The 11,648-nt window shown below is 34.0% G+C and overlaps 1 protein-coding gene across 3 annotated transcripts in view; it reads right to left on the reverse strand.

The window, feature by feature from the left end:
* The window catches only part of CENPP (centromere protein P), a 165,706-nt gene that overhangs the window by 67,555 nt on the left and 86,503 nt on the right, over positions 1-11,648 (reverse strand). The gene's annotated exons all lie outside the window — the stretch shown is intronic.

Raw genomic sequence — 11,648 nt, forward strand, 5'->3', positions numbered from 1 at the left:
TGGGAACAAATTTAGAATCTTTGGCCACCAGTAGGATTAAGATATGCAAAGACAGCTCAACACAAACCCCCTGCATTTACTGTTTATTCTCTGAAATATATTTGAGCAAATAATTAATTTTTGCAGGCTTACATTGGAAATTAATATACTTCAAGAAGGTAATCAGATTGAGAATGGAATATAGTTCTGCTAAAGTATTATCAGACTCAGAAGTCTTATAAAATAGTAGGGACCACACCCTGTAATAGCCATTAGATATTCTTGTGGAATAAGAAGCTTGAAATAACTTGTTGAAATAACCTGTTTGAACCTCGGTCATACTGGTCCTTTGAAAACTTCCTAAGTCTTACTAAAGTAGGCACCACTTGATCTTTTAGTCTGACAAGAAGCTCAGTTGAGGTATACTGGGAAACCCTTCACATTATTCCTAGATAGGTGGAATAATCACTGCCCGCAGAAACTCGCTGTATGCAAATCAGCAAGTCCCTGATGAGAATGCGGTTTGAGGAAGAAAACTGTTAAGTCAATCAAGTAGCAATTCTAACAAACAATCGGATTTGGGTAGATGCGCAGAAGTACTCTCATTACCCTTGTTCTCCAGATGCAGATGTAACTGCAATTTGTATTCACAGATAAATTCAAGAGAGAACAAGGGGCAAGTTGCTAAGACAGCAAAGATGTCCCATCAGAATTTTTTTAACCATTTCAGAGAGGAAACTAGTTAGAGAAGGGCAAAAACCTGCATAAAATTTTCTTAGTAACCCAGCCAGAGACAAATGTAAGGTAAATATATCCAAATACAAGGATGTAATGTAAATGTTGAAACTATGAGAGGGTAAGATATTTTAAAGTTAGTAAGAGACCCAGAATAGCAAAGGTTAGGATTCAATAGCCATAGCAATTCCAGAACCACAATGCTTTGTGGCATAAGGATCATAGATAAGAATTTGGACAAGACCTGCTAAATCCTTCAGGTAGGTCCCGTTATAAATTCAAACATAACAGAAGACATCCTGTGATTATCATCATATTAATAGAAAAGGTATTGACACTGACATTTTTATTGAGTAGGATCTTTCTACAGGTTAAATGATGACAGAACTTTGAGGATCTGCCTGAACTGTTATTTTGTGCACAGGGACATAGACTTCTGGTAAAATAAAAACTGTAAAGGTGTCCAACAAAATAAGGTGGTTACCATGGAAACTCAGATATCTTTCTGAATTTGAAGCAATGATCAGATGCAATGCTTCCTCTAAGATAAGGTAAAAGATCTTTCCTCAAAAAAAACCCAAACAAAAAAACCCCACAAGAACTCAGAAAAATAAAGGCATCAAATGCCTCCCAAAGTGAGATTGTTGTTATAAATTCCCATGTGTTGAGGCCGTTAGAACCTCTGAGACCCCAAAAATGTAGAGCTGACAGTATACACCCTTCCCCATTTTCCATTTCAATTTAATAAAGAATAGAGAACCCCTCATGCCAAAGCTACAAATCACTCAGTTTTGCTCCAAAAAGGAGTTTGAGGCATGACCACTAGTGAACCACTTGGGTCTAGTGGCCCAAGACAACAAAGTGCATTTCACCCAATGAATTCTCTTTTACGTAATACTACAGAGAGTGGTTGATATAACTTCTGAATTTCAATTCTGAAACATGCATCATGCTTGCTCTTACTAGAAAACTCTCTTAGCATTCAATTTAAAAAAAAAAAATCAGAACTTGGAAGCATGATTTTATAATTTCTTTACCAACAATTTAGTTACTCTTTTACTGAAAGAAATCAGTGAACTTTCAAGATCTCTCTCAAGTCACAACTTTATAAACAGTTATATCACAGCAACAAAATAAACAGTTTATTGTTTCTATTGTATAGTAATACAAATGTTAACTAGTTGAAACTCTCACGAGAAAACATTTTCTAATTTAAGTACTATGTTTATATTATAATGTATACAATTTTCAGTGAACACAAGACTACAGACAGTAAAATATTAGAAATATGAGCAAATACTACCAAAATAATTTACACAAAAATCCTGATGACTTTCTATATGAAGCAGTTTTCAGAAAACAAATCTGCAGATCATAAGTTTGTAGACCAATACAATAACTGGTGCTCTGGAAGTCTGAAGCTTCCTTAAGTAAGCTTCAAAATCTCTACTCATTTGGAAGTGTGGGCACTTAAAAACGTAACCACAGGGACCTGCCTATATCCTCTTTGGATTCATAGCCTGAAACAACCAACAAAGGGTCACTCCTTCTGTTTAAATGCAGAAAGCAACAATGAAGATGCAGTATCAACATGTGTTACAACTTTTATACAACCACTCCTTGCTAAGGTTATCTATCAAGACCAAAATTCAGGTCAAATCACTGCTTAAAGGCGTCAGAATCATACTATGACAATCTTATAGAATGTCCTAACCACAAAGGTGAAGCCTACTTTGGAAAGAGTGCATGTTTTTAAAGTGACTTACTTCTAAAGCTGGTTTTGCATGCAGGAAGCATTTAAAAATTTAGTGGACCAGAAACAGCAGTCAACCATGTAACCTACACTCATTTGGAGGAAACCCTGCATAACAGTCTTATTGTCTTCTTGAAAACTGAAAGAGATATAAACATCCATCCAAACAGACTAATTCATAATAATATGTTTGACTTATTCAGTAGACATACATTCCTGTTTTCTAATGAACAAAAGAAAGATCTCTGCTGCTATTGCTTATTTAGTAACATTACCCTTCTATTATAGCTAGTTACCATTAAATCCCAAACACTCTATTTCAAGGGGAAAGGCTTTAATTTTACTTCTCCTGGCACACTGAAAACCATTTTAAATGGGGAAAAAAAACAGTGGACGTGAAATAAGAGCTCTGATTTAATGATGTCAACAACTTCTGTACAGTTGCAAGGCCCAAAATATTGTGGAAAAAAGTTGGAACACTTTTTCCATCTAAAAGTAGTGAAGACATCACTTAAAAAAACTCTAAAATGTATTAAACAGATCTCCTTTTCCACATTAAGAAATAATCATATGATCAAAATGAACTTAGCTTTTTATTTTCCTAATAAATTAACATATTATTTAAAAGTTTCATACCAATTCAGGCATCAACCAGCTATACGCAAATGCTAGCAAGCATAATTTCAACAATTTTGTTACAACTGCTATGATGAAATTAAATGGAAATACATTGCTTTAATGGTCCCAATATCCAAGTTACAAAGTCTCATTACACATGTAATGTTCCTTGCTAACAAACACCCTGTTTCCACATTAAAATTCCATCAGGATAGACTTAGCACTGTTTTTTCCTTTTCAGTTTAAGAAGTGAATAAAGAATATCAAACAGAGCTTTTCATAAACATCTTCCATTATATATGATGCAAGATGAACAAGGTGCAACAGTTACCACATCATGAAATTACCTTTGGGAAAACATTCATATATCATTGTGCATCCCTGAAAGAACTTACATAGTCAAGTACTGCATAAAACATTTTTGATCACACCATAAAACAATTCATGATAAATTATCATCCATTTTATGATACTGAAATACTCCAGTTAGAAAAGCAAAACTAAACCAACAGATTTGCTAGCATTATGGTGTCAACTTTTTCACACAATAAAAGTCCTTATCTAAACTGGATAATGTTTGACCAGTCTCAAAAGGAATGGCATAAAAAAAAGCCAAACTACCTCAGGGTGAACCTCAAAACTAAATGAAACAGCTGTCCTAAAAACACAGCTTTATTTTTCTTCAAGAAAACTAAAAGCAAAGGAACACCATAAACAGCAATACCCTTTCTCTGTGCAACTATTTTTGGTCACTGTCAAAGACAGGGGCCTGGACTAGATGGGCTCTGATCTGATCCAGCACAGCTGTTCCTATGTTCTTATGTACTTTACATGTAGCCCTGCCTAATTGCTGCTGAACATAATTTCGCACATTTCCGCTAAGTACTTACTGACTTTATCAGCCTGTGAACACCATTAATAAAGTTTCTCAATACACAGTCCAGTCATTGCTATGAAGTTTCTCAGAGCAATACACCACTGCCTCTTCTCTGCAGTCATGTCTATTAAAAATTCCCACCAATGAATCGAGTTTCCCAGGATACTGCAAGATACAAATGAAGGAGAATCTCATTTGAACAGCGAGGTAGGCTAGAGAGCTGATGACAACTTTACATCTTGTCATTGCCCAATAGCTGAGTACTACTAGAAAAGCTCATGCAGCTTGCATGCATTATTCTATTTCAGTCACTCACTAAAACTAGAAGTAAAGTTTGATCTGTATTTCATACAGGTCTGTCTTTCATTGATGTCTATACCTGGGAATCCCTGTCCTGGTGACTAGAAGTAGTCATTTCTACTTATTTTCACATTTTCATCTGTGAGTTCTAGTTCTACGGGTCATGAGGTTTACTTGGGGCGTTGACTTCAAAGCTCTGTATTAAGAAAATGTAAATTTTTTCAGTTTGGAGAAATGTTGTGTACTACAACTAATTGGAAGACCATATTAATCTCAAGAAAAATGAAAGATCTTCTCTCTTCCCCAGATTGCAGTTTCCTTTATAAACATTAATTTCTTTTCTATGGGAGGATAAAAATACACAAAATTATGCTGGATATTAGGAGCAAGGCAGCTAAGGGAAATGCCTGAACATTGCTTATCTATCATAAGGTCCAATAACTGTTATGCTGGGCTCAAAAAATTACCTGATGTTTGGGAGTTAAAACGGCTTAGCTATTTGCTTTTCCCATAAAAGCCTGTGACGTTCTTGCCTAGTGCTTCAAATCCAGTCCTATGAGTTTGCCAGCCATAATGGACACAAATATTCTCTGTAGTCTATACAAGTGAACAAAAACCCAAGAGTTGAGTAAATTCCCCAAAACAATATTCTTTCAGTCTGCTTGAGCCATCCTGACTCCATTCATTAAATGGATTTTTTTTTCAAGGATTTAAGAATTAAAGTAAATTAAAGCATTAACAGTTGCATTATTTAAAACGTTCATCTTAAAAAACATTTACCTTATAATGTCTTCTTTAATAGTCTGTTACGTAAGGAATTTCCTACAGCCACTGAGTAAACAATTACTATAGTTTGGCAGAATTTCCATTTCTCTTGTGTTAAATTCTTTGCACAGGATACAGATCCCCACACAAGTTATCAAATGCAAACATTGCATAATTCATAGCTTCCAATTTAGACTGTTATTTATATTAACATAGCTTTGATAAACTGAGTTATTAAGACCAGCTAATAATGTACTGTTTTCTACAAAGTACTTTGAAGCAGTTCTGCTAATTCAGAGAAAACTTTCATTCCAAATGTGCAGCATTATGAGTATATATGGAGAAAAACTGTAGGTTTTGCATGCAGTATTACTAAAGTAAATCTATGTTTCTCTGTGGGAACTTTTCATATGATAGCAATTCCTAGGGAAAATATATAAAAGCTGACTTATTTTTTCCACAAGACATATTTTTCTCAAAGGAGTAATACTGAACACAGCTGTGGAAATATTAGATATTCAACAACACTATCAACCAAGACAAGAATCTTCTAAGTGAATTATGTAATGGTATTTTTAAAGGATTAAAATGAGGAAAAAGGATTAAAATTGACTTCATTTTTTTCACAGCAGTTTCTCCAAAACCCTGGAAGTTGGCTATGCCTTTATATTTTATCCTCTGGCCTCATGCATTCTGTTCCTTAAAAACCTTCACAGCTAGGGAACGACTGCCCTCGTGAATATTTCATGGTTCACATCCACTTTTAAATTACTATTCTTTATAAATATATATGGCTTGCCTTCTTCTACTGCAAGATGGTTCTGAAGTTCTTCAATAAAGCTTGTTCACTACCAGTCTTCCAGGGAGAACTCTTTTACTATTTTTTTTTTCCAGCACAGTTTGGCTCTCATAACAAAGAACTCAGGAAGCAAGACTTTTCCTCTTTCAATTAGACCAATTACTTTTTGGGTCTATATAAAACATTAAAATCTACTACACTTTCTTGCACATTTCCACAGCTGAACTATAAATGTTTCATAAAGTATTTCCTTTTGATTTGAACCTGCCACCCACTCATTTCTTTTGTTTTAACCTAGTTTTTGCATTGGAAAAGGCAAAATAATTATTATCTTTCCTTCTTGATGATGTATGGGTTCAAATAGATCTGTATTACCTATATTCTGTATTTATTTTGAAGGCTATTTTGATAGCCTCTGGTAAAACCTTAAATGAAAGAAACATTGATTAATTGTCCATTTCAGTTGAATTAAATTTCTTTCCAATCTTCTGAGCAAAGAACAGCCCATGGTTTTATGTGAGGAGACATGCATCTTTTACATTAATTGTAACACATATAGAAATTATAATAACCATGAAACAAAAGTATAGTCACAGTACAAATCATATGCTGACAAATTACCAAAGATGTAGTTTGCTTGTTTAACAAAATAAAAGTTATACATTGGTAAGTAAGCTTACTTTCTAAAGTCAAAGCTACTTCATACTGCTGCAGTCAAGCCAAATGGAAATTACCCTTTGTGGAATATAAGCGTTCAAGAGAAAAATAATAGCTTCTGCTTTACAAATTGTTCTACAAAAAGATCTCATTTTCCATACCGTAAGTTAACATGCAATTATGACATGTCTTCTTTCAATTTACATTAATATTTCCACTGAGTGGTAAAAGTAACTTCTATCATCTAGTGAATTTCTATCTATGATAAAAAGCAGTGTAAAACCATCCAGGGAACTAAACAACTTAACTAATACATTCCCATATTCCCAAACAAATACTTTTGAAAATAGTATATTAGGCTATCTGTCAGACAATTCTAACTTCTCTGCAAGTTTCTACATGGTCTTATAGCTTAGTTTAGAAGTGTTTATCTTCCAATTTCTTTCATTTTTTGGTCAACTCTGCTATAACACCTACCACATCACATCACTGCATGTGCAATGGCAAGTGAGACCGAGCTCATACCTAGATTCAACCAGTCATAGGCCTTCACTGCCTAAATCAAAGCAACCACGTTTGTTCAAGGCTGTAGCAGATTCAACTTTTTGAATACTGCATACCCACAGAGGGAATAATGCCAAGAATGTATTTGTTACTTTATACACGTTTTATTTTTTAATATGTAAGCACAACTAGTATGAACAGCTGCAGAAGCTCAACATAGTTTCACTGGTGAAAAAAAAGACTTAACAGCATAATTATTAGATCTGTTACAGTATATCAAATATTGCAGGTTTTCCCTAATTTACATTTAATTTCTGTATTTGTTCCTCTCCTCCTTGTGCTTACTTGTGGTTTTCCCCTACAGGTAAAATGGGAAAAGAATGAATGTTAAAAATCAGCAAAACACTTTATGATATCTAAGTAATTAAAGCAAATTTAATTGTCTTCTTTTAAGTGCCAACTTGGGGAAAAAAATACAGATTACATAATACTTATGATTTAATAATAGCATAATTATGAGAAAATAATATTAAAACCGTAACAGCAGTAGTTAACTACAATGAAAGCAGACTTCTTCAGAAGTCTCCCAATGTATTTAGTGTTACATCAAACCTTGCATGACAGAGTGACTGCTATTGTGTCAATGAGACACAAACGAGACCCTCCTATAAAATTCCCAGGAACAAACCATGCACCTGAGAACACAGGCTAGATTAATTAATACAGTAGGGAAATCAATTCTTTAGTGAGATAATATCCTTCTTTTTATTAGTAATGTTTCTGAAAGCTTTCATTTTGACTATACTGAAGTAACAAATTGCGTGTTTCAAACTTGCAAACAAATTTAGTCTGGAGATCTTCCTAGAAATACTGTTACTTTTTCCATCTAAAAACCAGTATATGCTCAAAGTACATGCAAACATTTACGGACCCGTGTTCTTCATCAGACATACAAGTGCAAACTGTAATCAATTACTATGTTATAAATGTGATATTTACTGCTTCCATTTCTAACAGTCTATCACAAACTGAGTCAAAGTCATCTTCTTTTGGATCTTTGAATTTCTAATATAATATAAATTACCTTTGTTGATAAGTAAAGTTATGAAAAACCGTAATACCAAATTAAATTAAATTATCTTTGCAACCTAACATACTTTGAATACTTTATCTTTTCTGGAATACAAAGGACTGGATAGCCATGTTTCTTTTTTCTTAAAACTACCAACTCAATGGAAATTGATGACAGCTACCACTTTAAATGTTGCCTCTATGTTCTGAACAATATGAATCTAGCAAAAGTTTGTGTGTAAGAAGACTTATTTACACTTCCATATTATTCATACTGTTTGTTAAAACAAAGGAAAAAATGGAAAAATATCAGCATTTTCAGGTGATCAGGTTTGTCACGTTTTGGTTTTGTTGGGGGTTTTTTGTTTTTATTATTATTGTTAAACTTTGGCAGAGTAAATGCTTGACACTCTACGAGGAAATGTTGTGCTCAGTCCAGCTTGTACTCTGAAACAGAAAATTTTCCTTTAGAACTTATTGTCGGAGTGATTCAGTAGTTTGGCACTGGTTGCAGAGCTTTTAATTTTAACTACTGTTTGATTTTCCATGAAAGAATGTCTGGTGTTTCCAATGTCTGTAAGGCAGATAAATACCCATATTTCATAAAAATGCCATGTAACATTATCCAAACTTGTAAGTAGCATCAAAAGCAAGACTAACAATTGACATGTACAGAAACCAAAACTATTTCAAGATCTTCATTCATCAAGCAGGTTCTTCAGGCAGAGCAGTTTACTGATCAGTTAAGTGCACAAACCTTTTTACAGGACCAAGGAGATGAGCATCAAGGTGGGAATAAGCTAGCTGGGGACTTCTTAAATTGGCATTCCCACACAGAGAAATTTGTATTAATCTGTAGCCTCAGGTAGAACAAAGTTAACCTACTCTCCTAAGGCAACACGAACTATCTGCAAGGGTGAAAAATAAGGTCTGTCTCTTCAGGTTACTATTGTGCCTCTTCAGTCATTCCATATCACCACTTTCTTCCATATATAAAACACATGATAAGCCTGACAATCACTCACATGGATGCATGTACGTGCACACTTGACTTCACAGCTCTTTTTGTACATGATCTCTTAATACTGCAAGCTATGAATTGCCCTTCAATACTGGTATGTTGCTAATAAATGCCAGGGACTAATGACTTTGACTGCAAAATGAAACAGTATATTTTGTTGCGGCTTCTAAGTCAGCTGCCAAAAATATGCAAAAAAATTATGCATATATTAACAAGTGAAAATTGATTCATGTATGATAATAAATGATTATTTTATATATTTACATATAAATACTGAAGAATCAAGATGAACTACAGAAACTGAAGAATAGTTTTTCTATACTCAGCTCGCTTAAATGGTGTAGTTCAACTCGAGTAGAGCCAAAACTTAGCTAAAACCAAAATATGTGACTGCACTCTACATGGACTGGTTGTGAGCATGAAAGGAATATGTCATGTTATTAAAATGTGATGGGCAGTCTCCAAGACAGATTTGTGCAGTTGATGTTAGATTCATCATTTTATGTAAACCACATTTATAAACAGTGCCAGATAATGAAAAAGTACTTAGTTTGCCTTAAAATAACAAACGTATACAAGATCAGCTTAAAAAGAGATTGCAATGTAAGCATTAGCCACATATGGCAGCATATGCTTACTTGCTCACGTACAGAAAGTGATACAAATATAGTCATTTCCAATAAAGAAATCAAGATAGCATTTGATATTACTGATGTGATAATGTTAAATATAAAACACCATGCAAATTTTTTTCATTTGCATATTTTACCACAGTGACAGACAGTATTCTGAATCACAACATGATGGATATACTCCTATCCTTTACCTCAGAAATTATCCCCACTACTCATAAAAATCATGTATTTTAAGGCAAGATAGAATTCTAGTTTTCAACCAATTCTTTCATTGGTGGAAATAGAAATCACTGAAAAGGTCTGAGCAAAGAGTTTGACTTCATATAATATTTTAGTTATTTAAACATGTAATATTTTGTAGGAAAATGTATATACATTTGCTCGCAAGGCAAATACCTTCAGACTACTTTCTATCTGAGAGTATCTCTCTTCATTAAGACCCCAACATCATGGATTAAACAATTGTGACAGACACATTTTCCTATCAGGCTATTTAAAATCAAAATCTCACTGTTAATGAAACAGCAGATGCAATAAGATACCATCATTTTTCCTTTTAATAGCATCTTCAACTATATCACCTCAAAGCAATTGCTTTACAATATAGCCAAGAAAGCTGCATTTGATCCTACCTTAGAAGGCTGCAGCTACAGCCTTTGAACAGCTGCTACACATTCTACAGAAGTACACTATAGTCTTACCCTAAGAAGTGAGAGGAACATTGACCCAAGTACCTAGCATCAATTCATTTGTTTGCACACTCCAGCTTTCATTCAGAACTCCACAGCTGCCCTACTGTGCTGGCTCCTGTAATGACTTTGGGTCCAAAAATTAAAATATACTGGAAACAGTGATTCTGAAGAGGAATTCTGCAATAGTAGTCAGTTTTTAGTAAATTGGAAATATGCTGCAAATGTTTAAAAGAACAGGCTCATAAAGTAGATTGAGAACCACCGGCCTATTTTAGTTTGTAGTATTGGTATCAACAGCTAACATCTAAAGATCAGAATCTGGTAGTCAAGAGACCTGAAAAGGTGACTTCTGGGTATTTTATTTTAGAATGCAATTATATTCACAATCAAAATACTAAATCCGTGTCTTGAGATATTAAAACAGTTTCATTACAAGAACAGCATGTCAATGTAAGCAATATTTATTTCTACCGTATTGATGCTATACGTTGTACAAAATATTAGATAATCCATTATAAGGTAAGATGGTTACATTTTTTCCAGATACTACCACTCTACACGTCAGCTTCATTATATAGTACGGCTATGACAAACTTTATGCACACAGGAATGTGTTTCTACCACCAGGATCAACTAAAAAGAGAAAATAGTAATTAAAATAAAGTATTTATCCAAAACTGAGATGTTGCTAAACATCAGGAACAGGAATTGTTGCTGCAAAACTAGGATCAACTGAAATTGCTGATTCAATGCTTTACTATTGAAAGGAGAAGTGAAAAAGAAGAAACCGGTACATTTATATCACAACCCTCAGGTCCCGCTCTCTTCGATTAAAGAGCCAAGAAAGTGTTGGAGGGTTTTTTAAAACAGCAATTTAATACTAATTTGCTCAAGTAAATGCATCCAAACCAAGCTATTCAAAACACAGGGGAGTGTTTGCTTAGGAAGCTTTGGTTTCTAAATGCAGGCAAGAGAATGTAGATAATGCAATTTGAGAGTTCAAAAAAGTTTAAGATCATCCTTCAGATTTTTATGTGGGAATGTGATTGCTTTTGAAACCGTAATTTCATTCCATGGGAAAAGTGATAGGGACAATCTTTATCATCATTCGTCTATGCTACTGGAATGGGAACACATGCAAAAACAATGCAGCACGTAACACAAGCCTTATCTTGTTTGATATGATAGCACCAAAGTTTTAAATTTTGGCATAGTATCTTTTTCTTCCTTAAGAAAGTACAG

This window comes from Harpia harpyja, chromosome Z, assembly GCF_026419915.1.
Source record: "Harpia harpyja isolate bHarHar1 chromosome Z, bHarHar1 primary haplotype, whole genome shotgun sequence".
Lineage (NCBI taxonomy): Eukaryota > Metazoa > Chordata > Aves > Accipitriformes > Accipitridae > Harpia > Harpia harpyja.